This window comes from Amblyomma mixtum, chromosome 8, assembly GCF_055824585.1.
Source record: "Amblyomma mixtum isolate Tamu chromosome 8, ASM5582458v1, whole genome shotgun sequence".
Classification (NCBI taxonomy): Eukaryota; Metazoa; Arthropoda; class Arachnida; order Ixodida; family Ixodidae; genus Amblyomma; species Amblyomma mixtum.
The window spans coordinates 140,738,081-140,763,691 of NC_143019.1; the positions used below are offsets into that span (position 1 = coordinate 140,738,081).

The following is a 25,611-nucleotide window of genomic DNA, read 5'->3' on the forward strand; positions in this document are numbered from 1 at the left end:
AATTACCAGCTCTGTTCCCGACACTAACAAAAGCCTGGCAAAACTCAGCAGAAGAAAGTTCCGCACTCACCAAACCTCGCAGCCAAGAATCCAGCGCAGTCGGTCCGCTGCAGGCAACCAGTCAACACACAGGGCTCGTTGCACTGCCCCCGACTCGCCGTTCTGCTGCTCAGCGTCCCGTTGTCCGCAACTCTCCGCCGGCGTCCGACGATTCGCGTCCCACCGCTGCCAACCAGTTTGTTAGGGACGAGGTAGCAGCATCCCACCGCTGCCACCAGTTTGTTACGGACGAGGTAGCATGGACGTGCGCCGGAGAGTGAATGAGGGACGTCTGAGACGAGGCTGCTGGGAAAAGACAATGAAGAGGAATTTATACATGAATATTTACAAGTGAGCTGCAGGAACGCTGCATCGTGACAGCTCAACAGGAGAGCATGATGACAACGAGCTCTTCGGCCGTGCCGCTGCCGGCTTTTTAAGAGTTCTCTTCCCTAGGGTCCCTAGATGGGGGCCGGGTTTCACTGGCACCAATCACCGACACGCACGCACTCACTCACTCCCGAGAGATCACGCCGTCGTCACGCGCTGGGAGAGGGGAACGATGCCAACCACGTAGCGCAGACGCCGAAATGTCCATGAGCGGCGTTCGCGCGCGTTTCGAACGCGCGTTCCCACTCGGTGTACGGGAAACGCTCGCTCAACCGGGCAGACGGACGCGGCTTCCGTGGCCATCCAGGCGTTCACCCAACGCGCGTCTCGGGGTTTGTCGGCGTTTCGCTGCTGCCATGTCGTCGTCTTCCCCCCGACGAAGGCGAGTCGTAACACCACACTGAATCACTAAAATTCTTACATTGTATCGTCAATTCCTCAGTAAGGCTTTCAGCTAACCACTACATTAACTTTGCACCATTATCATCTACAAGAAGTCATCACGAGCTTAATTTGATAGCGTATGTTGCGCATGCTAATTTCTTCAAATTCAGTTTTTTCCCCCGTTCAATAGAAGCCTGGAATTGTCTACTTGGGTCCATTCGTTCTTGTCCATTTCAAAACTTTGTAACTGCCGTTGAAGACGCATAATAGCTGTGTATTCTTACCCTGTCGTTAACAGTTCCTTTTTTGTTTGATATTTCGTTTGGGATTTTAACTTTTTGTAGTGCTCACTTTGTACATTTTGGTGCATTTTATTACCTTGCATTTAGTTTTTTTCCGATCTTGCCATAGCGCACATAATTGCGCTTCAGTATGTATAAATAAATAAATAAATAAATAAATAAATAAATAAATAAATAAATAAATAAATAAATAAATAAATAAATAAAAAATACATTAGGGAGCAATCATTATATCCTCTCCGTTACAGTACCGTACAAACAAAGAAAGACCAGTCACCTAACATACAAAATAACCAACTGGGATGCGGTCCGCACTGCACTGGCGGCCCTCCCTGACGCTCCAATTACAGACATCGACCAATGGGTGGCGTCACTCATGAACGATGTCTCAACACACACACGAACTATTGCCACAACTTCAGATACGCCCACCCTCGACACCCGCCACGCCCACCTATTGGAGGCCTACCATAGCATCCTAGAGCGCTGGAAAGGGCAGAAGATCAATCGGACCCTTAAAAAGCGGCTGGCCGCGCTGCAAACACAAATTACTGAGCATGGTGAGGAGCTCTGCCGATCAAACTCAACGTTTCTAGATAAAGACAGTTGGGAAACTTCGCCGGCGAGCCAAACAGCAGAGCGGCCCCACGCGATCGCCGTCTAGGCGGTGGCGCTGCGGTCGCTTTAGGATGAGCGCGTCGTCTGCTACTGCCAGCTTGAGGAGCGTCGGAAGGAGATGGCTCGCGTCCGTTAAAAAAAACAACGTATTTAAGGAATATTACCCGCCCGAGGAATATTATCAACATAAACTACGAAGAGGCAAGCGGTACGTCATGTTTCTCTAAACCGCGGAAAGAAGGGCTTCCGGTTTTTTCCGATATTTACCGCCCAAAAGCTCAACCTCGAGCATCTTGCCCTCACGTACCCCAGACGTGGAGCGCACGCGGACTTCGAAATTCGTAGATGAGCGCGGCTGGAAGCAGCCGCCCCCGGCGCAGACGATGCGAGGCGCGAACTAACGTTAATCATTCGCACAGCAAACAGTGACCAAGCGCAGTAAATGGGCGCCGCGGCGGTGAAGAGAAATCGTGGCCTCTGAGATCAAGCGCGGTGTTAAAGTACCGATGCTTTAGCTGGTCACGGAGGCCATGGAAAACAACGCGGTACTCCCACCACCCAAGAGATGGCGCTCGCATCTCTTTGAGATGAAATCGGCGAGAGAAAGGGGCCGCATACCCGAAGAGAGTTTTCCAACTGTCTTTATCTAGAAACGTTGATCAAACTGGGGTCAGATTTGCGATAGTTTCGCTGGCAATCTGTCCTCCAAACGTAGCTGGCAACTCCTCCGTCACTTAATTGACCCCACGCAATCCAAAACAGCCACACAAACCCCACGTCACACGCCTTATCCACAAGACCAACCTTTCTCCCGACGCACTCATCGATATACTTAGAAACACGCATACAACTCCCGGCGCTTCAAACCCCCTGCCCCCTTATATAGGTGCCCCGAATGCCAACCTGGACGCAGAGGTCACGGAAGTAGAAGTCAGAGCGGCCCTCCTTAGTCTCCTCTCTAACTCCGCGCCAAGAGTTGACCGGATCTCCAATACCATGCTCCGCAATTTGGACAATAAATCGATCGCCCAACTCACGGGGTACTTCAACAAATGCTGGCAGGAGGGCACTCTTCCCCAGTCCTGGCGAAACGCTAAAATCTTATTCATACCAAAGCCCCACAAACCTCTTACACGCTCAAATCTCCGTCCCATTTCACTAACCTCATGCCTAGGCAAGCTTTTTAAACACGTCGCACTTGCCCGACTCACCCAACGCATGGCGGAGCAAGACCTCTACCCGCACAGCATAGTGGGCTTCCGTACCCATCTGTCGGCACAGGACTCCATGCTCCAACTCACGCAGGACATTTTCGACCCCCTCATTCCGGGTCACACAAAAGCTGTCCTAGCCTTGGCTAGGACTTTGATCCAAGGCCTTTGATCGCCTAGACCATCAAGCGATCATAGCGGCCCTCTCCCCCTTGAACAAAGGTGAACGTATGTACACGTATATTCAAGCATTCCTTACTGACCGCACGGCCGAAATTCACTTCGGTCCCCACATATCCCCCCCTACACCCTTAGTGGGGTTGGCACCCCCAGGGGTCTGTCCTTTCCCCTTTTCTCTTCAGTGTCACACTCATTCCCCTTGCCCGCAATCTACAAACCATCCCTCACCTTCGACATACACTCTATGCCGATAAAACGGAGAGTTGAGCTAGTTGGTACATGTTTCTTGGAAAAAACAGCGCTAAACGAAGGACAACGAAAAACAGTACAACAGGACCGGCGCTGACTATCAACTGAAGGCTTTATTAGAAACAACACGCAATAATACTCCAATGACAACCAAGAACGCATGGCAACACCAAAAGCTACAATGATACATCAATCACCTGGATCAAGATACTTCAGTTCACAGTCATGAACTGTTACAGAGGGGATGCTGACGCACGAGTCACTGTTTTTTGAATATGAAAGGCTTCACTGATTTCCCGTGTTAGTTTATCTTTGTGCTTGTACAGAATCTTAGTTTCATTAAAAATGGGGGTACATGATTTTTCAGAAGAATCAGGTTGGTTATTCTGGGAACAGTTCCTGTAATGCAAGGCCAAGTTTGACGACGGAGCCCCCCTTAATGAAGTGTTGTGGTCTCTTAAGCGGGTGTTCAAGCACCTTCCTGTTTGACCTATATAGGTCTTCCCGCACGTGAGCGGCACTTGATACACAACCCCTTCAGCACAAGGGACAAACCGCCGATCATGCTTAATCTGCAACCTTTTTTTGTTTTTCTTCGTTTCTTTTCCTCTTCCCTGGCCCTTCTATCTACAATGGCGCACACTTTGCCGAGCTTGTTTGGTGCCGAAAAAAGAACATCAATGCCATATCTGCTGCCTACTTGCTTAAAACGGTGTGACATTTGGTGAATGTACGGTAGAACAACGAATTTCTTCCTTTCCTTTTTTGAAGGTTCCTGTGGTTCATGCCTTTTGACCCTTTTGATTATCTTACTGCAAGCAAGTAATAAAACATCATCTGGAAAACCCGCACTTCTTAGCCTCTGAACCTGCTGATTAAAACTTGTACTGATGGCATGCACGCATGATTTGGTTATGGCAGCACCTAAGCAAGAATCTGCTATGCCACATTTAACAACCTTGGAATGCGCTGAACGAAAACTGAGCAAAGGCTTCTCTGATCTTTGAAGGAAGGACCAGTACACATAACTTAGGAGGGTAGATGTGTAGGGCAGTTGGCGAGACATGAAGGAGCTAGACACCGCAGCGGACACGGGACAGAGAAAGAAGACGACACAGGGCGGTACTTGCAACTAAAATTTTATTTGAAACTTCATGGCTTTATAAAGACAGAGGCACGTGTGATCTTGCAATCGGGTAAAAAAGGATGAATGAAAAGCAACAGATAACAACACCTGACTGACAACAATGCACAGGAAAGATATGCGAGTCACAATGTACAGAAATCAGACTTTAAAACGCTATGCAATGCTCATCATGCGAGTCACAATCTACATATACCAGAAGTGTTAAAAACCGTCGACCGCATGTGGAAGCATGAAAACCACAAGACAAAGGAAGAAAAAGAACGTCAAAAGGAAGCCACCCAACCTGTTACCTGTCAAGGAAACCCAGTTCTTTTTGGAGGATGGAAACCGAAGGCGAACTAACGCATTCATCCGGTTGCGAGCGCAAGATGGCAATGGCCTCTACAATCTCTCTCTCAAGCTGCCCCTTCGCTTGCCAGACCCAGATTCTTGGAAGAAGGAAGGGGCTCGCATTGTGACTCGCATATCTTTCCTGTGCATTGTTGTCAGTTAGGTGTTGTTATCTGTTGCTTTTCATTCATCCTTTTTTACCCGATTGCAAGATCACACGTGCCTCTGTCTTTATAAAGCCATGAAGTTTCAAATAAAATTTTAGTTGCAAGTACCGCCCTGTGTCGTCTTCTTTCTCTGTCCCGTGTCCGCTGCGGTGTCTAGCTCCTTCATGACCAGTACACGTGATCTTGCTTCGTTGTCGATCTTATATCTAAAAACTGCAGCTCGTTGTTTTGAGGTTTTTCAAAGGTGAAAGTTAGTCCGTGCCCGCTTGCGTCGAAAATCTTTAACACCTCATCGACCTGCCTATTGAAGTTATGATGTTCGACAAAAACAAGATAATCATCCACATATCTAAAGATGCGTTTTATACTGACGCCCAACTTACTTTTAATAGCCTGATCTACATAACTGAGAAAGATGTTACTTAGTACAGGAGCAACTTTTGAACCAATACAGACCCCCTGTTTGTGAGTGTACAACTTCCCTTCCCATTCAATAAAGGTGGACTTAAGATAAAAAGACAAAAGCTCCAAAAAGGCACCCACAGAGATCCCGCAGTTCGAAATGAAATCACTTTCATCATTATCGTCTATTATACACTTGCTAACATATTCTAGCAGGCTATTGTGCGGAAGTGAATAAAATAAGTCCTTAACATCTATGCTGAACATACTGCACAAACCCGGATTATGACACTTCAAATAGTCAACAACAGCCAGGGAATTAGACACAAGAATAAGGTTTTTCTGTAAGAAACTTGACACCTCATATTGCCATGTTGCTCTCTCTGTAACAATACAGCGGAATGGAACATCGGGCTTGTGCGTTTTTGCTGAAAAAAATACATCCAGACAATCTTCCTTAGCATTCTTAACAGACGAGTGGAGCAACTGTAGATTCATTTCCGTCAGTAACTTCAAGGCTTCTCGCTTTTGCTGTTTAACATTTGCAGACAATGGCTTAAAATTCTTTGCGATGGCTACTCTGGCTTTTTCAGTAAACAGTTTTTCCGGGAGAATGACAAAATGCCCTTCTTTATCGGAAACAGTCAGCCTCAACTTTTCAGACTCCACAAAACTAACCAATGGCGCTAAGTTACGACTTCTTCCCGGCACGTCCTGAGTCCTTTTCAGAGCATCAACACATTCAACGACGCACCTGGGCCGCTCCTCTTGCGGGACAAGACATGAGATGGACCTTCCTAGAGCCAGTTTTTCCTCTTTGTCAAGCATCGGCTGGAAGCAAAACTTCGGACCGACCTTCAGCACCTCCTGGAACCTTTCTGGCACACGCTGCTCACCCAATACCAGTAGCTTTCCTTCAGGTTTGGTGGGCTTCATTTTCGTAGGCGTCCAAGGGCGGGACGAGTACCAAAGGAAATCCGTGTGCTTGTTCGCCACTTCACACCACTCACGGAAACACCGGGCGTGAAGAGGATCCTGGCCGCATGCTATCCAGAGGCAGTCCTTGTAAAAGCGATGCTGTCGCCACCACTCCGAAGATATTATCCGGCACATCCTGCGGCTGTGGCCCTTTGAAGGAAGCATCCCGCCGCACGACACCTGGACCTGGAGGGGTCCAGGTGTCGCAGGCCTGCAAAGCCGAGCGTCGACTGTACCCCCCACCCCATCCCTCCCTCGACAATTACCATCAGACACTTTGGAGGCGACTCCAAACATGCACTTTACCCTCCTCTTAAATACGCTCGCGCTATCACCAAGTCCACACAAACCCCTCCTGTACTCTCTGCCACCACCCCAAAGGCACTCTCGACCATATCCTTTTCCTCTGCCCGGTGGACCCTCCCCCGCGGGGCCTGGAGCACCTTACCACTTGGGAGGCTTGGGAGACCCTACTGCACTCCGATGACCCGTCCAAGCAAGCCATCGCCGTAGGCCGGGCTGCCAGCGTCATGAGCCTCCGGGACATGAACGTTTGAGTGCAGTGGAGCCGTGCGGGGGCCCACGGACCTGTGTTGGCCAAACTCCCCAGTTGTAAATAAAGTTTTCCCCACCACCACTACCAGCAGTCGAACTTAGGTAAAATTGTAACAATGAAATGAAACTGTCAACGCTCACTCCTGCTTCATTTTGAAAACGGACTTCGCCGTTGGACTGCATAGTTTCCCTGACAGCCTTTAAAAATCATTAATGGGGAACAGAATAAAACAGCTCTTCAATGTCGATGGAAAACCCTATGTAGTGCTTGGGGGGCAAAGACTCCAGGTGGTTTCGCACCTCACACGAACTGCGCACAAGAAAAGGGTCATTGCCTACGAGGCATCCAAGATGGTTTTGAAGGTAGCTACTAACAAGACGTTGCCACGTCCTTCTTTCCGAAACGATGGTGCGCAGCGGTAATCCAGGCTTGTGGGTCTTCACGGTGAAGAAAATTCCGAGAGACCTTCTTTTTTCTTCCTGGGCCAGCTTTTTTCTGCCCTCTAGGTGCATGTCTTCTAGGATCTGAAGAGCCTGAGTTTTTTGTTTCCGCACTTTGAACGGTACCTGCTTGAAGTTCTTGTGTATTACAGCTAAAGCCTCGTCACGAAATAAACCGGACGGCATAACTGCAAAGCCACCCTCCTTGTCAGCCTGCAGCACAACGAGGTCCTTGTCTTTGAGAATGCTTGAAATCTTCTGTAGATGTGGCTTTTTAGGACGGCAGCGATTAACGCTAGTCTTCAAGAAGGCAATACCGTCGCTTATGATCCTGTCTTTTGCTTGGTCCGTGCCTTGGTTGTCCGTGCTTGGTTGTCCGTGCTGTGTCTTTGCTTGGTTCATGCTTGGGCCGTGCCTTGATCCGTGCTTGGTTGGATGCCTGGTAGGCAATGGCCGTTTTCTTGTGCGCAGTGCGTGCGAGGTGGAAAACCACCTGGAGTCTTTGCCCCCCAAGCACTACACAGGGTTTTCCATCGACATTGAAGAGCTGTTTTATTCCGTTCCCCATCAAGCACTCCCCATCAAATGCAGCAGGAGTGAGCGTTGACAGTTTCATTTCATTGTTAGAATTTTGCCTAAGTTCGACTGCTGTTGTCTATGATGGAAAATTCTTTGTTCAGAAGAAGGGAATATGCATTGGCTCTTCTGTAGCTCCCGCCCTTTGTGATATTTTTCTCTCCATTGTAGGAGCCGACATCAGATGCCACCTTGTTGATCCGCACGTAGTTTCTGTACACAGGTATGTTGACGATTTCTTGGTTATCCTTAAAGATATTTCTGAACATGAGCTAGACGCTGCAGTCGCAAGGACTATGTCTGTGTTTTCAGAACACGGCCAATGTCTCAGTTTAACTAAAGACATCCCGACAAATGACGAACTCTAGTTATTGGACCTTAGGATACGGTTTTGCAAAGATGGCTAGTGTTGGAAGTATAATCAGCGTTCAAAGAAAGGTTTGCTCCCCTTTGACAATGCTCATTCGAAGCTTGTGAAGCGGGCAATTGTTTCGAACTCTTTGCAAGCGTCTTTGAACAAATCATGCCCCCATAAGGTCTCGTCAAGTTTCAGCGCTCAAGTTCAGCGGTTAAAAGAAGCAGGATACCCCTCTTGTATGGTTTCTTCCGTATGTGAAGCCATACTGCAGAAGCTGAAGCAAGATCCTAAAAGCAGAGATCCAGTTTCAGGTAACCCTGTGGCGGTAATACCGTACATCCACAAGTTTAACACAACCTTAATAAGTAGCAGGCAGACATAATGTTCAATCAATCAATCAATCAATTTTATTTCCTTAAAGACCCCTTTTCAGGGGCATTACATAAGGGGTGGGTACAACGTTTGGTGCGACAAGGTAATCATGCGTTATGATGATGACAAAAAGGTGTTAGCTCTGCGTGCGAAGTTCGCGGGACAGCTTATTGTTGCAATGTCAGCGGGAAGGCCATTCCAGTCCGCGGCGGTGCGTGAAAAAAATGAAGCTGCGAAGGTGACTGTGCGTGCACGTGGACGGCTGATCTGGAGTTGATGGAGAGTGCGGTGAGATATGCGTGCCGGAGGAACCATGTAGGGTGCAGTTCGTAGATGGCTGTAAAAGAACTTGTGAAATAATAAAAGACTGGCTGTGCGGCGGCGCAGCTCGAGTGGCTGTATGCCTGAAAGCGATTTCAGATATGAAACACTCGTGCTGTAATGATATGAAGAATGAATAAATCTGACTGCGCGGTTTTGCAAAATTTCTAATGCGTTGGTTAGATAAGCTTGATGTGGATGCCAAATGGGTGATGCGTATTCTAATTTCGATTTCACAAGTGTTTCGTAAGCTAATAACCTAACATGCATTGGCGCATCGTGTAGATGACGTTTTAGAAAACCAAGGGATTTGTTAGCTGAAGAAATGATGTTAGTTATATGCGTTTTCCAGGAGAGGTCAGCGCACAAGGTTACGCCTAAATATTTGTATGATTCTACTGGCAGCACGGGAACGGAGTCTATGTGATAGAAGGGCACGAGTGGGTTACGGCGGCGATGAAAAGAGAGTACGTTGCATTTGTGAGGGTTAAGCTCCATTAGCCAAATTTTACACCAATCCCGAATATTGTTAAGGTTGTTTTGGAGAGATAATTGATCAGAATTGTTATTAACTGCTTCATAAATAACACAATCGTCAGCAAACATGCGAATTTTACAAGACACATGCGAGGGCAAATCATTTATGTATATTAAAAACAAAAGGGGACCTAGTACGGAACCTTGAGGGACGCCAGATGTTACAGGAAGGAAGCTGGAAGTGTGTTCATTTACAAAGACGGACTGAGTGCGGTTAGTTAGGAATTCTTTAATCCATGCAACAACATTAGGATCGATATTAAGGTTAGATAACTTGTACAACAGGCGTTTGTGGGGAACTTTATCGAAGGCTTTTTTAAAATCAAGAAATATAGCGTCAGTTTGCAGGTTAAGATCTAGGTTGGCATGCAAGTCATGAATAAAAAGGGCTAGTTGAGTGTCGCAAGAAAAGCCTTTCCGGAACCCGTGCTGCGCAGGATGAAAAAATTGTTCGAATCCAAGAAGGCAATGACATGGGAGAATATGACGTGTTCCATTAGCTTGCAAGGCACGCTTGTTAAAGAAATGGGGCGATAATTTAATGGAGAATTTGTGTTACCGGATTTGAAGACTGGAATGACCTTCCCATTTTTTCGCATTCAGGTCGCATTCTCAGCCCCCTGCAAACTTTCTAAGCTTTGCGCCATGACTATCGAAAAAAAAAAACAACCGGTTTGTAGTGGGAAACATCAAAACAAGTTCACACAGTGCAGGACGCGGGTTTTTTACCAGACTCCCTTAAGTTGCGGGCTCAGCTACATTGGCCAAACTGGTCGATGTTTTAATGAGCGTGCCAGCGAGCACTGCCGCTATCTGCGGAGTAACGAAGGAAGCTTCCTAGTGGATCACTGAAAAGCTTGCAGGGATTGCCGTCCGGAGTCCCAGATAACTATTTTTTTGTGGAGTGGAAAGGACAGATTTGAGAGAGAGGTTGTCGAAGGCTTTTACATCAGGAAAGAAGGGAGCAGATGCGTCAGCACGCCATACATTACGCTTAGCACCGCGGAGTACACTTTTCTAGAAAGTTTTTTGTAGGTTGTTTGTTTTGTTTTGTTGTGCACGCTCTTCCATTTGGCATTGGGTGCAATTCTTCTTTTTTTGACGATGTGCGGTTGTTTGCGCGGATTTATGTTCTCGTTTTTTTACCTTTGACGCTGACTGTGCTCTGAGCTCCGCGTTCATCCTTTTTCATGTTTCCGGTTGGTCATCGGTTATCATTCATATGGCTGCTGGTTGTTCGTTTGCAATTTTTAAGTTTTTGAACTCATCATTCATTTCGAACCCTTTTTACTTTTGACACTACTTTGGTCTTTACGCTTCATTCTTCACCTTTTTTCCACGATTCTTGTTGGTCATCTCGTATCACTCATGCGTTTGTATCGTTTTCGGTGTTTAAGAGTTGCCTGGTCATGACTGTTTAGTGTTGTAGAGGTGTTTGCTATACATTTGTGGAGTTTTTTTTTTTGGTTAGCCGTGATAGCATGTTACGTGGTTGCTATCGTGCTTCATGTGTTAGATTCTTTCAGTGATCTATTCTACGGCGTGTGTGTGATTACAGGGATGTTACGGTGTGTTGCTTAAATAAAGGCGGGTTTGGCGCGAAATAAAATTCAGTTGCAAGTTGGCGCTGGTCCTGTCGCGTTGCCTCTCTGTTGTCCACGTTTTTTTGCGCCGTTTTCCTCCTGAAGGAGTTGGTCGAAAAGGTGGCTACATCAGACCTGGAGCGGCGGATTTGAAAAGTGAACAAAACATCAGAAAAGTGGTGATTAGATAACTCGCAACGAGACTCAAATGTTGTTGAAACATGTATGTCTATCGAAAGAAAATAAATGCGCTGAGAAGAAAATTGGGGTAGTCACTCGGGAATCGAACCCCTGCCTGTGGGGTTGCGAGTCAGGCGCGCTACTGCTATGCCCTGCACGTACTTTTTTGTCTTTATTGCCTGTTTTAACAGATTGCAACAGCTCACAAACATATGTTCTGCACTGCACTCTCGAACATCAGGGGCGGACATCTGTTTTTACGTGAGTAAAAACAGATGACGTGGCGGCAGCGGGGGCAACGGAAACATTTCGTCCTGACACGTGCGCTTATTTCTATCGCTGCAGTTGCAGATCGTTCGCGGCCGGAATCACTGACAGTGACCTGACCGCTTGTATCAGCTTACTGCTCCGGATCACCTGGCAAGGAACGTCACCAAGAGCGCCGCCACCAGGGGTCAAAAGACTATAAGGGAGCAGCACTGCGGCCCAGCGATCACTCGGCAGCAGCGGGGCCAGCGGAAGCATTTAGTCCTGACACGTGCGCTTGCTGTCGCTACAGGTAAGACGCACTTTTGCATTGCTGCCCTGCCGCGGTGGCTCAGTGGTTATGGTGCTCGGCTGCTGACCCGAAAGAGGCGGGTTCGATGCCGGTCGCGGCGGCCAAATTTCGATGGAGGCGAAATTCTAGAAGCCTGTGTGCTGTGCGATGTCAGTGCACGTTAAAACTCCCCAGGGGGTCGAAATTTCCGGAGCCCTCCACTACGGCGTCCCTCATAGCCTGAGTCGCTTTGGGACGTTAAACCCCAATAAACCAAACTAAACCAAACACTTTTGCATTGCGTTCAAGCCACGTTAATTGCGCTTCCCTGGTTGCTACCCTTGTGTTTACTGTTTTGCCTGCTTATATTTCCCAACATGTCAGAATTTGCTCGGTTCCGTGACGAACTGCGGAATGAAATGAATGAATTCAAAGGAAAACTTGAGCGTTAGGTGAGAAAGGAAATAAGAGAATTTAAAACTAGTTTGGAGTTTTTCATTAATTATCTTGAAGAGCTAAAGAAAGAAAAAACCGAACTTTTAAATGACAACAAAGCTCTCAAGGAGGGTAATGAGGCACTGGTCAAAGAATTCGAAATGCTGAAAAAGAAAACCTCGGAACATGAACAACGCATGACTGCTTCAGAGCAGTATTCTAGAAAATCCAATCAAGATATAAAAGGCATAACAAAGGAGACAGACGAAGACCTTTCCAAGACCTTGAATAAAATCGGCGTGCTGATAAACGAACCGATAACCGAATCAGACATTGAAGTGTGCCACCGCATCCCGGGAAAAGATGCAAATACAACGCCTAACATCATTGTGCAGTTTAAGAATTGTTCCAAGCTTGACACAAAAAGCAAAGAAAACGAGAATTACAATGGAGGACTTCGGATACTCAACCAAACGCCAATATACATAAATGAGCATCCCTGCCTTGGTCTCAAGGCCCTGTTGAGTAAGGCTGTAGCACAGAAGAAGGCCGCAGGCTGGAGCTTTGTTTGGACAGTTGGCGGAAAAATCCTCGCAAAGAAAGACGAATCGGCACCTACAGTGCGCATTCGAGATGAACAGTATCTGGCAAAAGTTGCATAAGTAAGGACATTAGGTGCTTCTTCGCTTTTTTAGCATGGAAGTTTTACCCCGTGACGTAAACGCCGTAAAACGCTCTTACACCGACGTATATCTAACCTGCTTTCATTCAAACATTTGGTCTGCAAGACATAAAGAAGACAAACTCTCCGTCTTTCTCGATGAATTCAGTTTTGAATTCGATGCCACATTTTTGGCTGAAACTTGGTACACACGCACCACTGAAGTTTACAAACGAGACTGCTACAAAACCTCCTTCCTAAATCGGATATCTAAACCTGAGGGTGGTGTGCTAAGGAAACACGCTCTTAACTATGATATTATACCTGAATTTTCTTTCATAAGTGATGATGTAGAATGTTTAACAGTTGTATCGCAAAGAAATGTGTTTTCAGTTATGCATAGACCACCGGATTCTTCTGTTGAAGTTTTTATCGGTCATATAGATCACTTGCTGAATTATGTCAATAAAAAAAACTTAACCTCATTCTCGGTGGAGATCTTAATATCGACTTGTTGAAGCCACCTCCTGCTCAAATGATGTTTGTATCAATGGTAGAGTCCAGTGGTCATCTTACTTTAAGCCAATCTGCAACCCGCGTCACAATGCAAACTGGTACCCTTCTTGATATTTTTTTAACCAACATAAATAATAATTGTGTTTTCTCCGGACTTCTGTGCTGTGATATTAGTGACCACTACCCGATTTATGTACTTGTACGAGGCATCAAAAAGCAAACAACTGACTTACCCGCTGTGAGAACAACGCAATGCATCACACCCGTGACTCTTAAAGTGTTTCGTTAAAGTATTATAAATTAAAGTTGGAATGGTGTATTTTCTTCCGATGCAGCCGATGATGCATATCAGCTATTCATTTCTCGTTTTAAGTCATTATACCAGAAACATTTTAAAGAAAAGGTGATTAAGAAATCAAGAAGAAATCTTAAACCTTGGATCAACCACAAATCTCTAAGAGTGATTAAAATCAAATCCAAGTTGAATAAATTTCTGAAAACAGTCTCTGGTTGATCTACAAGGATTAAAAAAATATCGCAATAAATTAACTGCTCACTTAAGAAATGAAATAAGAAAATATCTTCATATCGAGTTTACAAGTGAAAATTGCGATGGAAGCACTCAAATCTGGATAAAAATCAACAAACTTTTTGATCGCAAATCAAGTTCTGTAGATGTTACCAATCTTACTCTCGAATCATTATCATTATGTAGAAGGAATCAAGCTTGCAGAAAAGTTCAATAATTTTTTTAAGGATGTTGTTTCACGAAACGCACCACCGAAAACTGTAAATCCGAATATAAAAGCCAATGATCACAGTGATATTTTAGATCCTACCAATGAAAATGAAGTTTGCAGTATTTTTGCCTCTTTAAATAATAGCAGAGCTTTGACGCCGATAAAATGCGTAATTGACTGCATAGCTTCTATTCTCACTCATATTTACAATCTCGCCCTATCAACTGGTCTATTTCCAAAGTTAATTCAAGTATCAAAAGTTATCCTTGTCTACAAGAAGGGAGATAAAAGTGATGTGTCTAATTATCGACCAATCTCAATATTACCGGTCTTTTCAAAAGGATTAGAGAGAATAATCTACAAAAGAATAAGGATTTTTGCTTAATGTTCAATCTTTTTTCCCCTTCTCAGCATGGCTTTATCCACGGGAAATCAACCGAAACGGCGTTATTGACGAAAAAAGAAATCATACTGGATGCAGTTGAAAATCGGGAGATCTGCATCGGAGTTTTCATAGACTTTTCAAAGGCTTCCGACCACCTCAATCATGTTGTTTTACTGCAGAAACTGGAGTTATACGGTATACGCGGAACGCCCCTAAGCCTTATAAAGTCGTACCTTCAACATCGTTATCAGAAAGTCCAAATAGGATCCTATCTGTCATCATCGCAAGCAGTTTGTACCGGTGTGCCGCAAGGCAGCATTTTAGGGCTTATATATAAATGATATAGTTGCAATACATGATAAGCCAAAATATATCCAAAAGGGTTGAGAATTGGGCGAGTTGGAGCATGCCAGGTCACTTGACGGGGGTTCGGGGACGCACCTGACCAAGCATGTCAAAAGCCACAAGTGTGCCTCGTTGTTCAAACAAACGCGCGTTCTCTGGAAGCATAAAGATAAGACTTCCCGGGAGATTATGGAGGCCTTCCGTATAAGGAAGTCGGCAGATGTATGCGTGAGTTTGCCATCCTTGCTGCTGCTTGACGCCGAGGTTGATTATCTTCAAAGAACACTAAGCTATGATAACAAGTAGATTCGTCGTGATTTAACGTGTGTTATTGCCTGTAACCTTTGTAACCGTGTTCTGACTGTGCATGTAACTGTTGGTTTTGTCTATATATTTTGTGCTTTTAATAAATTTTGTCAGTTGTTAGCGAGCACTTGTGTTGTCGTCACTCTGTATCCGTCCCTGTCCTTGTGGTGCCACAGCAGCACAAACTATGTCATTTACGCAGATGACACAAGTTTATTTTTGCAAGACACCTCATTTCAGCTTCTTATTTCAATCATAAATGACGCAATGAATAGATTAAAAACCTGTAGTGAAAATAATGTACTACTTTTAAATACTGAAGAAACTAAAGCCGTACTTTTTCATGCTAGGCAATGAGAAATTATTCAGAACTTCGACATAAAACTTGGGAGCAATTCAAAGACATGATTAAAACACTAGGAATACTTTTCCACAATCACATAAGCTGGAACGCCCAAGTTGATTCTGTCATCGCTCATCTCTCATGGTGTGTTGGTATTCTCACTAAATTCCGAAACTTCCTTCCTGTCTCAGTCAAGCTAAGGATATATAACGCCATTTTTTTTGTCACATTTAAACTACTGTTTTTTAGTGTGGGGAACTACAAGAGAAACAAATATGCATAAAATTTACATGCTGCAAAAGAAAGCTGTCCGTTACATTGCCAATGTTGACTACCATGCCCCTACTGATCACTAATTTTCACACTACCAGATTATACCAGTTCATAGCTTGTACCGATATTACTTAGCAACCAGTTACAAGAAATCTATATAATATAATAATCGAACGTTTCTAGACTTGACCTGCCTCACTCAAACTGTACCGGCTTATACCCTGCGCAATACAGAAAAATGGTTTATCCCTTTTTTGCCGCATCAACTACGGGAATCAGGGAATCAGATGTTACGTTACAATATGCCACACTTATTAAACTAATTACAGTCCATGAATGTCAATATTTCCAAAAGCAGCTCGTGCGAAATTAAAGCTGCCTTTAAATAAGCAACAAAACGTTGCTAAGTATATATTTTTTTATATTTTGTATGTATAACTGTGTCTGTGTAAAAAGTTTTATCTATAGTGCTGGACCGATCTTCCGATGTTTGCTGCTGTACGCCATGTAAAGGGGTGTCCGGGGGTCCCTCAAGTGATCTGCGATCACTTTTTTACCCGGACCTACCCACATCTATGATGAAAATAAAACAAAATTGAAACCTGAAACAACTCTCCCATCAACTCGATAAATTCATCCCCAAAATAGCTCCTTGTACACTTCACGACGCTTAAATATGTTTTCTTTGAAATAATCACTGACAGACCGCCCATCTTCATCGCAGTGTCGTACAGCCATCCTGCTTCGCCAAATACTCTGCAGGCCAAGAAGGAAAATCACATCGTATTTGTAAAGATCCCGCTCAAAGTCCAGGAATCGTATCCCGTACGGTGTCAAGGGTAAGTCTTTCTATATTGTACGTTGGAGCACGTCCCAAAAGAGCAGCGCATCCCAGAAATCAATAAAGACGTGTTCTCTTGACTCTTGTTTGTGACACAACACGCAGTCAGCACCCCATGCTAAAAACAATCCCTTCTCCTCCATCCATGTTTTAACCGGCAACGTACCGATGTGCAACTTGAAGAAAAACGCCTTTACACCCGCTGGCACCCCATTTCCCGTACTGCTTTTAAAAAAATTCCTCCTTGGCCTCCACTATGCAGACATCGATATAATGGCTCGGGGAAGACACAATCAAGCAAATCTTTTAGGAATTTCTTACGCGTGATATTTGAAAGGTATTCCAAACGGAAGCCAGCATTTTAGACCGGAAATCCAAGATCAGTTCATTCAAAAATCAAATTGCACTGTATCGCATCCCGTCTCAAGTGGAAATAGCATAGTTTGGCAAAAGCGAGGAAAGCCTCACTTGAATAAAAGTCCGCAGGAGACGGTCACGTTGATCTCGAAGAAACATAAATCTTGACGCCACCTGCCTCAAGTACAAGTGTGGTAAGGAGAGCACCCCTTTTCTCAAACGCAGCAATAAATTATCACGTTTAGTCCTCTCCCATGAGGACTGCCAAACGAAAACTGCGAAGAGACGATGAAACTTTTGAATGCTAAGTGGAGAGCACGAAAGGACCTGCAACAAATAGCACACTTTTGAAACCAGGTATACATTACAAATGTTTGCGCGCGCGAATATAGAGAGTTCCTTTCCATACCATTTCTGTGTACGCGTGAAGAGTTCTTGAATTTTCTCCTTCCAAAAGTCATCATTATCTTGACACTTGTCAAGAGGAACACCTAGGTATTTGGAAGGGACATGTGACCATTTTACTCTTGCATGAAACAAAGGCGCTGATGCCCAGTTCCCATGCCAAAGGCCCGCACATTTGTCCAGATTAACAACGCTATTGGTTACATCACAAAACCTGCGAACAACCGACATCGCGTGTTCTATGCTGCGGTGGTCGCTTCAAAAAAATGCCCCATCATCGGCATAAACCAGGCCTTTTCTTCTTTTTTTTTGTGGCGTCTCGTGCTCGGCAATAGGACCCAGCTGTTTTCAATCACCCGTCCCGGTTTTAATAAACTTAATTAACCCCTGGGCGTAACATCTTAGTGGAGGTGCGGGGTATACTGGTTCCTCCAAGACGGATCCCGAGCTTAAACTTCGCCGGAATCGTCGCCTTTCTGGTCTACCACCTTCTGTGCTCATGATGTCCCTGGACGGCGACGCTCTGACGTCTGCGCCCAGCAGTTCATGACAGCATTTCCGGGAGCCACGGTCGTTCACAGGCTGAACCAACGAGGACGTGGATAATAATAATAATAATAATAATAATAATAATAATAATAATAATAACAATAATAATAATAATAATAATAATAATAATAATAATAATAATAATAATAATAATAATAATAATAATGTTTATTTCCATCATAACATATGATGGAGGTGGTGAGAAAAAAAGCGACGACGCTTGACTAAGTTCTCACCACCTCAGGCAGTGGCATGCAGCAAGACACATTCCGCTCTGTACATACTGCACAGATGCAGCAAAAAAAAAGAAAAAAAAGTGCAACAAAAGAATTAACAACACGTAATACAACATTAACACACTTCGTAAATAAAAAAAATAACACAATGCAAGGCTTGATTCTAAAAGTGGTGTTAGTGCTGCTTATGAATAAGAATTAGTATAATTACAAGCTTTAAATTATAAAATCACGTACAGTGGAAAACGGAATATGAAGGACATCAATGTTTGAGTCAATAAATATGTTTAAAAGTAGCGGGAGACGGTAATTAAGCATTTGGTGTCCGTAATTTGTTCGTGTAACAGGTATAGACCAGTGTGGTTTGTGACGTTGTGGGTATGGAGTCTGGAAATCCTGAAGTGAGGCTAAGTGGGTAATTGTGTTTAAGTAGGCTTTTTGTTCAGTTATGTAAGATTTAATTAACCTGTAAATATATATTTTCTGGACGTTTACAATGCTGAATGTGGTAATCAAGTGCCTGGTTGTGTGTCCGTAGGGTAACCCACATATTATTCTAAGCATCTTTTTTTCCAGTACTGAGAGTTTCTGTAGGTTTGTGTTTGTTGTGGTGGCCCATATTAGTGTGCAGTAATTCAAGTGAGAGCAGAATAAGGCGTGGTACAGAATTATTTTCACTGTTAGTGGCAATAAATTCTTGTGGCGGTAAACAAGACCAATAGCTCTTGATAATTTTAATGATATATCATGAATGTGTCCATCCCACTGCATGTGTTCAGAGAAAACTACACCTAATGACCTGAATGAGTGTACTATTTCAATTCTATTCGACTTGTAGTAAAGGTCGTTTGATAGGTGACATATCTTGTTTTTAGGACGAAAAATGACAATTTTTGATTTCGACACATTAACGGCTAACAGGTTCGAAGTTGACCAAGATTCCAGTGCATTTAATATGTTTTGCACACGCGGTGTAAGATCAGAATTGCTGCCAGGGATGAATATGCTCGTGTCGTCTGCGTAGATTATGAAACGCGCTGTAGGGTCTAGGGCAACAATATCATTAATGTAAATGTTAAATAGGATTGGCCCTAATATGCTGCCTTGCGGCACTCCTGACTGAATCGGTCTCACTGTTGATTTAAAGTTATTAATCTGTTCGTACTGTGTGCGACATGACAAATAGGATTTGATTAACTGAAGCGATTTCCCTCTTATTCCATAATATTCTAGTTTATCAAACAGTATATTGTGATTTATGCGATCAAATGCTTTTGTGAAATCTATGAAAACTCCAATTACAATCTTCTGTTCAAAATTATTTAATATGAACTCCTTTTGATGAAGTAGAGCGAGTTCTGTTGATCTCTTTTTCCTAAATCTGTACTGAGAGTCTGTAATTAGGTTATGAGCTTCTAAATGGCTTTTAAATGGCTTACCCGCTACCAACGGCTGAGTCGCTACAGTAAGTGGAACTCTTCCACCCAACTTGCCAACGCCGTCTTTTCCCTAACCGACAGGGCCCTAACGTGGTATGACAACCACAAGAATTCTTTTGCGACATGGGACCGTTTTGTAGAGGAGCTCAAAAAGTGCTTCGGTAATTCTGTCACGAAGAAGAAGCGGGCTGAACAAACACTTGCGCAAAAGCCCAGCTTCCCGGACATACCTGTGCGATGTACATTGAGGAAATCATCAAGTTATGCAAGGTCGTCTCACCGGGTATGAATGAAGAGGACAAAGTTGGTCACCTGCCTAAAGGATTTGCCGAAGACATTACAATTTTCTTACGGGCAAAGCAAGTTTCGAGTCCGTGCCTGGCATCATCCAGCACTGCCGCACTTTTGATACATGGAAAATACGTCGCATCACACCGAAATTCGGGCGTTTGGCCAGAATGACGACGGTGGCAGCCTTAGACACAACATCGCCGTGTGACCTGGCTTCCACGATCCGCCAGATCGTTCGCAAAGAGTTGACCAGGTCGTAGGAACTCACTAGGAATTCCTCAGCGCTGCCTCCTAAGTATCCCACGAGCCCTCCTCCGCCAGCCGCCGTTAACGCAGCGGACTTTTGAAGAGCACCGGGTGCCCCGACGGCTGCGGCCGAGCAACATACCGCGATCGCCTACGGAGCACCTGCCACGCTTTTACCAACATCCGCCGGCCGCATACGACGAGAACATTTGGCCCAATACTAGGCACGATGAGTACTTGCCGGCTAAGCCTGCTCTTGGTCCCTCTCTTGTATGTAATCATTGCGGTCGGCCAGGTCACATCTCGCGATTTTGTCCCCGCCGCCAACCATCCCGTTATGGCTCATCAGGCTATCCACCGCGGCCGGAATACCAACATAGTCCTTCTCGGCGCTCATCCTGCCCGCCTGATTTCGACAACCCATGGCCTGCACAAATGCAGAATCGTTCGCTAGCAACGGATAGAAGCGTGACTCCGCCACCAGCTCTCCGCACTCGTCGATCTCCATCACCCCGACGCCGCTTCTCCTCGCCTGCTTGCAGTTATGTTGCGGAACAAAGTGCATGTGCTAGTGGACGGTGTACCTGTGATGGCTTTAGCGGATACCGGTGCTACTATTTCCGTTATGAGCGCTGCGTTTAAGTGTCTCCTCGGGCACAAAGTTTTGTTTCGGTGGGACAAAAATGTCATGTTTTGTGGTGTGAGTGGCGAATCATTGCCTGCAATTGGAGTGTGTACTGTTAAGGTTTCTTTGAGTGGTGAAGTGTTCTGCACGGAAATGGCGGTGCTCGCCCGATCGACGCACGACGTCATTCTTGGGCTCGACTTTTTGCAGATGTGTGGCGCCAACGTCGACTGTCACACCGGTGAGCTCAGCGTCGGCAAATGTTTTACCACTGGCCTTGTGGAAGGCTCTTGCAGTGGAGAGAGTGCGCTCGTTGCTACCCGACATACTGTCGTGCCTCCTTCTTCTGCCGTTTGCGTACCGGTTTCCTGTCCCGATACCACTGTCGACGTGTTTGATGCGACTGTGGAACCGAACCATCTTACCTGCATGAAGAAGAATATCTTGGTTCCTCATGCCATGGTTTCCGTCACCAACGGTCGCACTGAACTGTGGACAGTGAATTGTTCTACAGAATCTGTAGTTCTGCCTGAAGGCCTGAAGCTTGCGTCGTGCACCCACGACTCAAAAGTGTCCGTTGCCTTGGTTACCGACGCCTTGGACGCGGAAGCGCCAGAGTTTTGTTACGAGTCCAAGTTACTTAGCATGATCGACAACTCGCTCTCCACGCAGGAGCGCCGTGATCTGTTGGCGATTTCTTGATTTGAAATACGTTACAGACCCATTGGGCATTGTGTAAGGGGGGCGAAAAATAATACACAGTACATTAATAGCCAAAGGAAACAAAAGGGGAAACATACGATCATGATAAAAATATATCAACAATACGGTGCATTAATAGCTAATGAAACAAAAGGAACGCATACAGTCATGATAAATAATATATCAACAAATTAGAGAAGTAGAAACTACGCGGAAATATCAGGAAAAAAAAAGAATACGTGACACAAATTGAAGCACAACAATACAGGATAATGTGCTAGCGGAACGTTGTAACAAGGACTAACATAACGTGATTAAGGCAAACACGGAAACATAATAGGCAAACATAAGTAAGAAAACATTAAAAAGGCACGCTAGTAGCAGCAAAGTAAAGTGCAAAAAAATAAAAAATAAAAAGATTTCAACGGAGGTGTGCTAAATGAAGGTTTCAATGAAATGTGTGATGAGTTGAGTATGGAAAGAATCGAGATTAGCTACGGAAGCGATGTTGTCTGGTAGGTCATTCCATAATCTGATGGCTCGCGGTAGTGCAGAAGAATTGAAAGCGTATATATCACCATATATCCTTGCGAAACTGAGCTGATTACATAATCTTTTAGACGTGCGGGATGGGACATCTTGGTGAAAGGAACGAGTTCTATTCGAGCGCACATATTTGTGAGATAGTTTTACGAGAGCGATGTCGCGGTGTTTGCTTAATGATTGTAGAGAAAGATCGGTTTTAATCTGAGTGACGCTAGAACGGTAGTTATAGTTTCGTGAAATGAAACGCGGTGATTATGTTCTTATGATAGGGAGACCAAATGGAAGAAGCAAATTCAAGTTGTGGACGAACAAAAGTGAGGTATGCTAGTTTTCGAATATTAGATGGTGAATTTCGCAGATTACGGTGTAGGTAGCCTAATGACTTTGAAGTGACGGCGCATATGGATTCTTCTGCGACACTCCCCCATGTTTGACTTTTCACAGCCCGGCGGCCCACCTTCCATTCCCTCGTTACGGACCCTTCACAATGTTGACACTGGAGCCTCACATCTCACCCGGCAAAAGCCCTACCGAGTGTCCCCGTCTGGACGTGAGTTGATCAATGACAAATATTGACACAGGCGCACAAGCAGGCGTATATCAAACCCCAATTTCGGATCACTTGCCGATTTTCGTTAACGTAGACACACCTCCTGCAATAAAAGAGAATAAATCGCGAACTGACGCAAAGATAGATTATGAATCATTCCGCAAAAAGTTGTTATTCCTCAATACTGACCTAATCTATCATGAAGATGTTAATATAGAGTTCTCTAACCTGATTACCACCCTTGTGGATCTAATAAAAAACAGTAGCCGAAGTACAACAGCCACGAGGCGTTACAAGCCAATTTGTCCGTGGATGACAGAAGAAATTTTGAACGTGTTAAAGAAGAAGGACTATTGGTATCACAAATGGCTACATCATAGAACTAACCAGTATTACTTGTACCAGTTCAAATGCGAACGTAATAAATCAGTGTCGTTAATGAGAGCCCGCAAAAAGGAATATTTTGCACGCCGAATTAAAGCCGCCACTGGCAATTCAAAGGAAATGTGGCAAATTGTAAATGAGGTGACACATAACTTTAAAAAACGTTCCATACTTCCCTCCAATGTGACTGAGCAGACAGTTGAAGAATTTAATACATTTTTCACCAAGGTTGGCCCTGATCTAGCATCGAAACTTCCTGATATAAGTACTAGCAGTGATCTTCCGCGGCCAGTTTTAAATTCTTTCGTTCTGCACGAAGTTGAATTAAATGAAGTGATGTGTGTCGTTATGGATTTAGCAACAAACAAGGCGGCAGGCTACGATGGCATTCCTGTGAAGCTAATTAAAGAAAATATTGATGTTCTAGGACCCATATTATGCCATTTATTCAACCATTCAATACTCAACAGCACATACCCATCATCCCTAAAGATAGCACGTGTTACTCCTGTATTCAAGGACGGCGACTCCTCTGACCCTTCTAGTTACAGACCTATCTCTGTACTTAGTGTTATTAATACCATATTCGAAAAAATTCTTTACAAACGTATTCATCAGTTTCTTGAGAAATATAACATTATATGCCCAGAGCAGCACGGATTTCGCCCACAGTACTCCACCAGCTCAGCAGTCATCACTCTTACCCAGGCAATTAATGATGCTTTACACAATAACAGACTCGCAGCAATTATCTTTCTGGACATTAAGAAAGCCTTCGACACAGTTAACCATGACATTATGCTAAATAAACTAAAAACATATGGATTTCGCGATAAGGTGCTTGACTTTTTCTCTAGCTACCTCACAAACCGCCAACAAATTGTTTCAATGAAATCTTTCTCGTCATCCCTTCAGCGCCTACACACAGGGGTTCCCCAGGGGTCTACTCTTGGTCCGCTGCTCTTTTTACTGTACGTAAATGATCTGCCCAAGGTATTAGCTTCATCCAAAGCCATCATGTATGCTGATGACACTGCCATTGTAGTTACTGCTCATCATACGGTCGAACTTGAAAGCATAGCAAATATAGAACTGGAAAAAATCTCTGACTGGTTTCTCACAAACAAATTAACAATCAATGCTAAGAAAACTAAATACATACTGTTCCACTCAAAGAAAAAATCAATTCTTTCAACTGATATTACATTAACTATTAACCAGTCCCAGCTTGAGTCAACAAATAATTTTACATATCTTGGAGTCACACTGGATAAACATTTACACTGGCAACATCATATTGAGGCGACTTGCACTAAGATGGCTTCCGGTTGTTATGCTCTTCTCCAGACGCGCGAATACTTTGACATCAATATCCTCCGTGTCCTATACTTCACATTAATACATACTCACCTTTCATATTGCATCGAGTCGTGGGGCTGGACGTATAGCACATACCTAGAGCCTATTAAAAAGTTACAGAAGCGAGCACTTAGAATAATTTCATTTTCTAGTTACACTGTACGCAGTAAGGCACTATTTACTAAACTACGCGTATTACCCCTCAATTTACTTCGTGAGAAAAGAACTGCTGAATGTGTCCATAAAATAATAACAAACAACCTCCCGTTTGACATATCAATATTTAACATCCCGCCACTTCCAACACGGAGCCGCACGTACGGCAATTTTAACTTGCCAGTGAAAAGAAATGTATATGGAGAGCGTCTCCTAGAGTTTACGGGCGTAAAAGTTTGGAATAATCTACCACATGACCTAAAGACTGCCTACAACTTCTCCATTAGAATAAAAAATTATTACCTTAAAAAGAATGACACACTTTGAGTTCATACTTTCATTTTTTAATAGTCGTCTTAGATATTTGCCAGATATTATTTGCATGTAGCCGAATCCTGATACCTTGATTTATTTACAGATTTGTACATTTGCGTCTATTCTAAGGATGTTTGTGATTAAAAAGTGTGCACTGAAATCATTTTATCCTGTTCTTGTGTGTTGTACCCTTGTGATGCTTTGTAAATACTTAACAGCTATTTTCCCTTCGCTTTTTGTGATGCCTTAATTTTTGTATAAGTTCTACGCGTTTTGTTTGATCTAAGTTTCTTAGTTTATATAATCTGTAATATATGTATTTCTTTTGTTGATGCTCTTACAAGTGTTGAGAGTGATGTATAGCATTCTTTATACTAACTTACTGTCTTTATTTTGGTACATTGTTGCCTGCATGTTTGTATACCTTTTTTTCCATTGGACCCGTTACTAGCCGTTGGCTATGGGTCCGGGCAGTGTTTGCGTACATTTTTTGCAACAAAGACCAATAAATTAAAAAAAAAAAAATGACCAAGTGAAGGAGATGTTAGACGACTGTGTAGTCAAACTCTTGTAGCCAAGTCAGACCTGATCCAGCCAAGACTGCAATTGTCGAGTCGTTTAAACCACTACAGTTTGTCAAAGAGCTGCGGAGTTTTTTGGGCTTCTTCTCGTACAAGAGTCGTCGAGTCCCTGCGCTGCTGCAGTAATTCTTGTTCTGAAGAAAGATGGGCCATGGCGTTTTTACGTG

At 44.2% G+C, this 25,611-nt stretch overlaps 1 protein-coding gene across 1 annotated transcript in view; it reads left to right on the forward strand.

Moving 5' to 3' along the window:
- Nucleotides 1-11,817: 11,817 nt before the first annotated feature.
- Nucleotides 11,818-25,611, forward strand: part of LOC149334648 (glucoside xylosyltransferase 1-like) — a 222,253-nt gene continuing 208,459 nt past the window's right edge. Inside the window, exons 1-2 of the mRNA XM_089556296.1 lie at nucleotides 11,818-11,879; nucleotides 16,567-16,701. The gene's annotated coding sequence lies outside the window, so the exon portion shown is untranslated. The remainder of the gene's footprint in view (nucleotides 11,880-16,566; nucleotides 16,702-25,611) is intronic.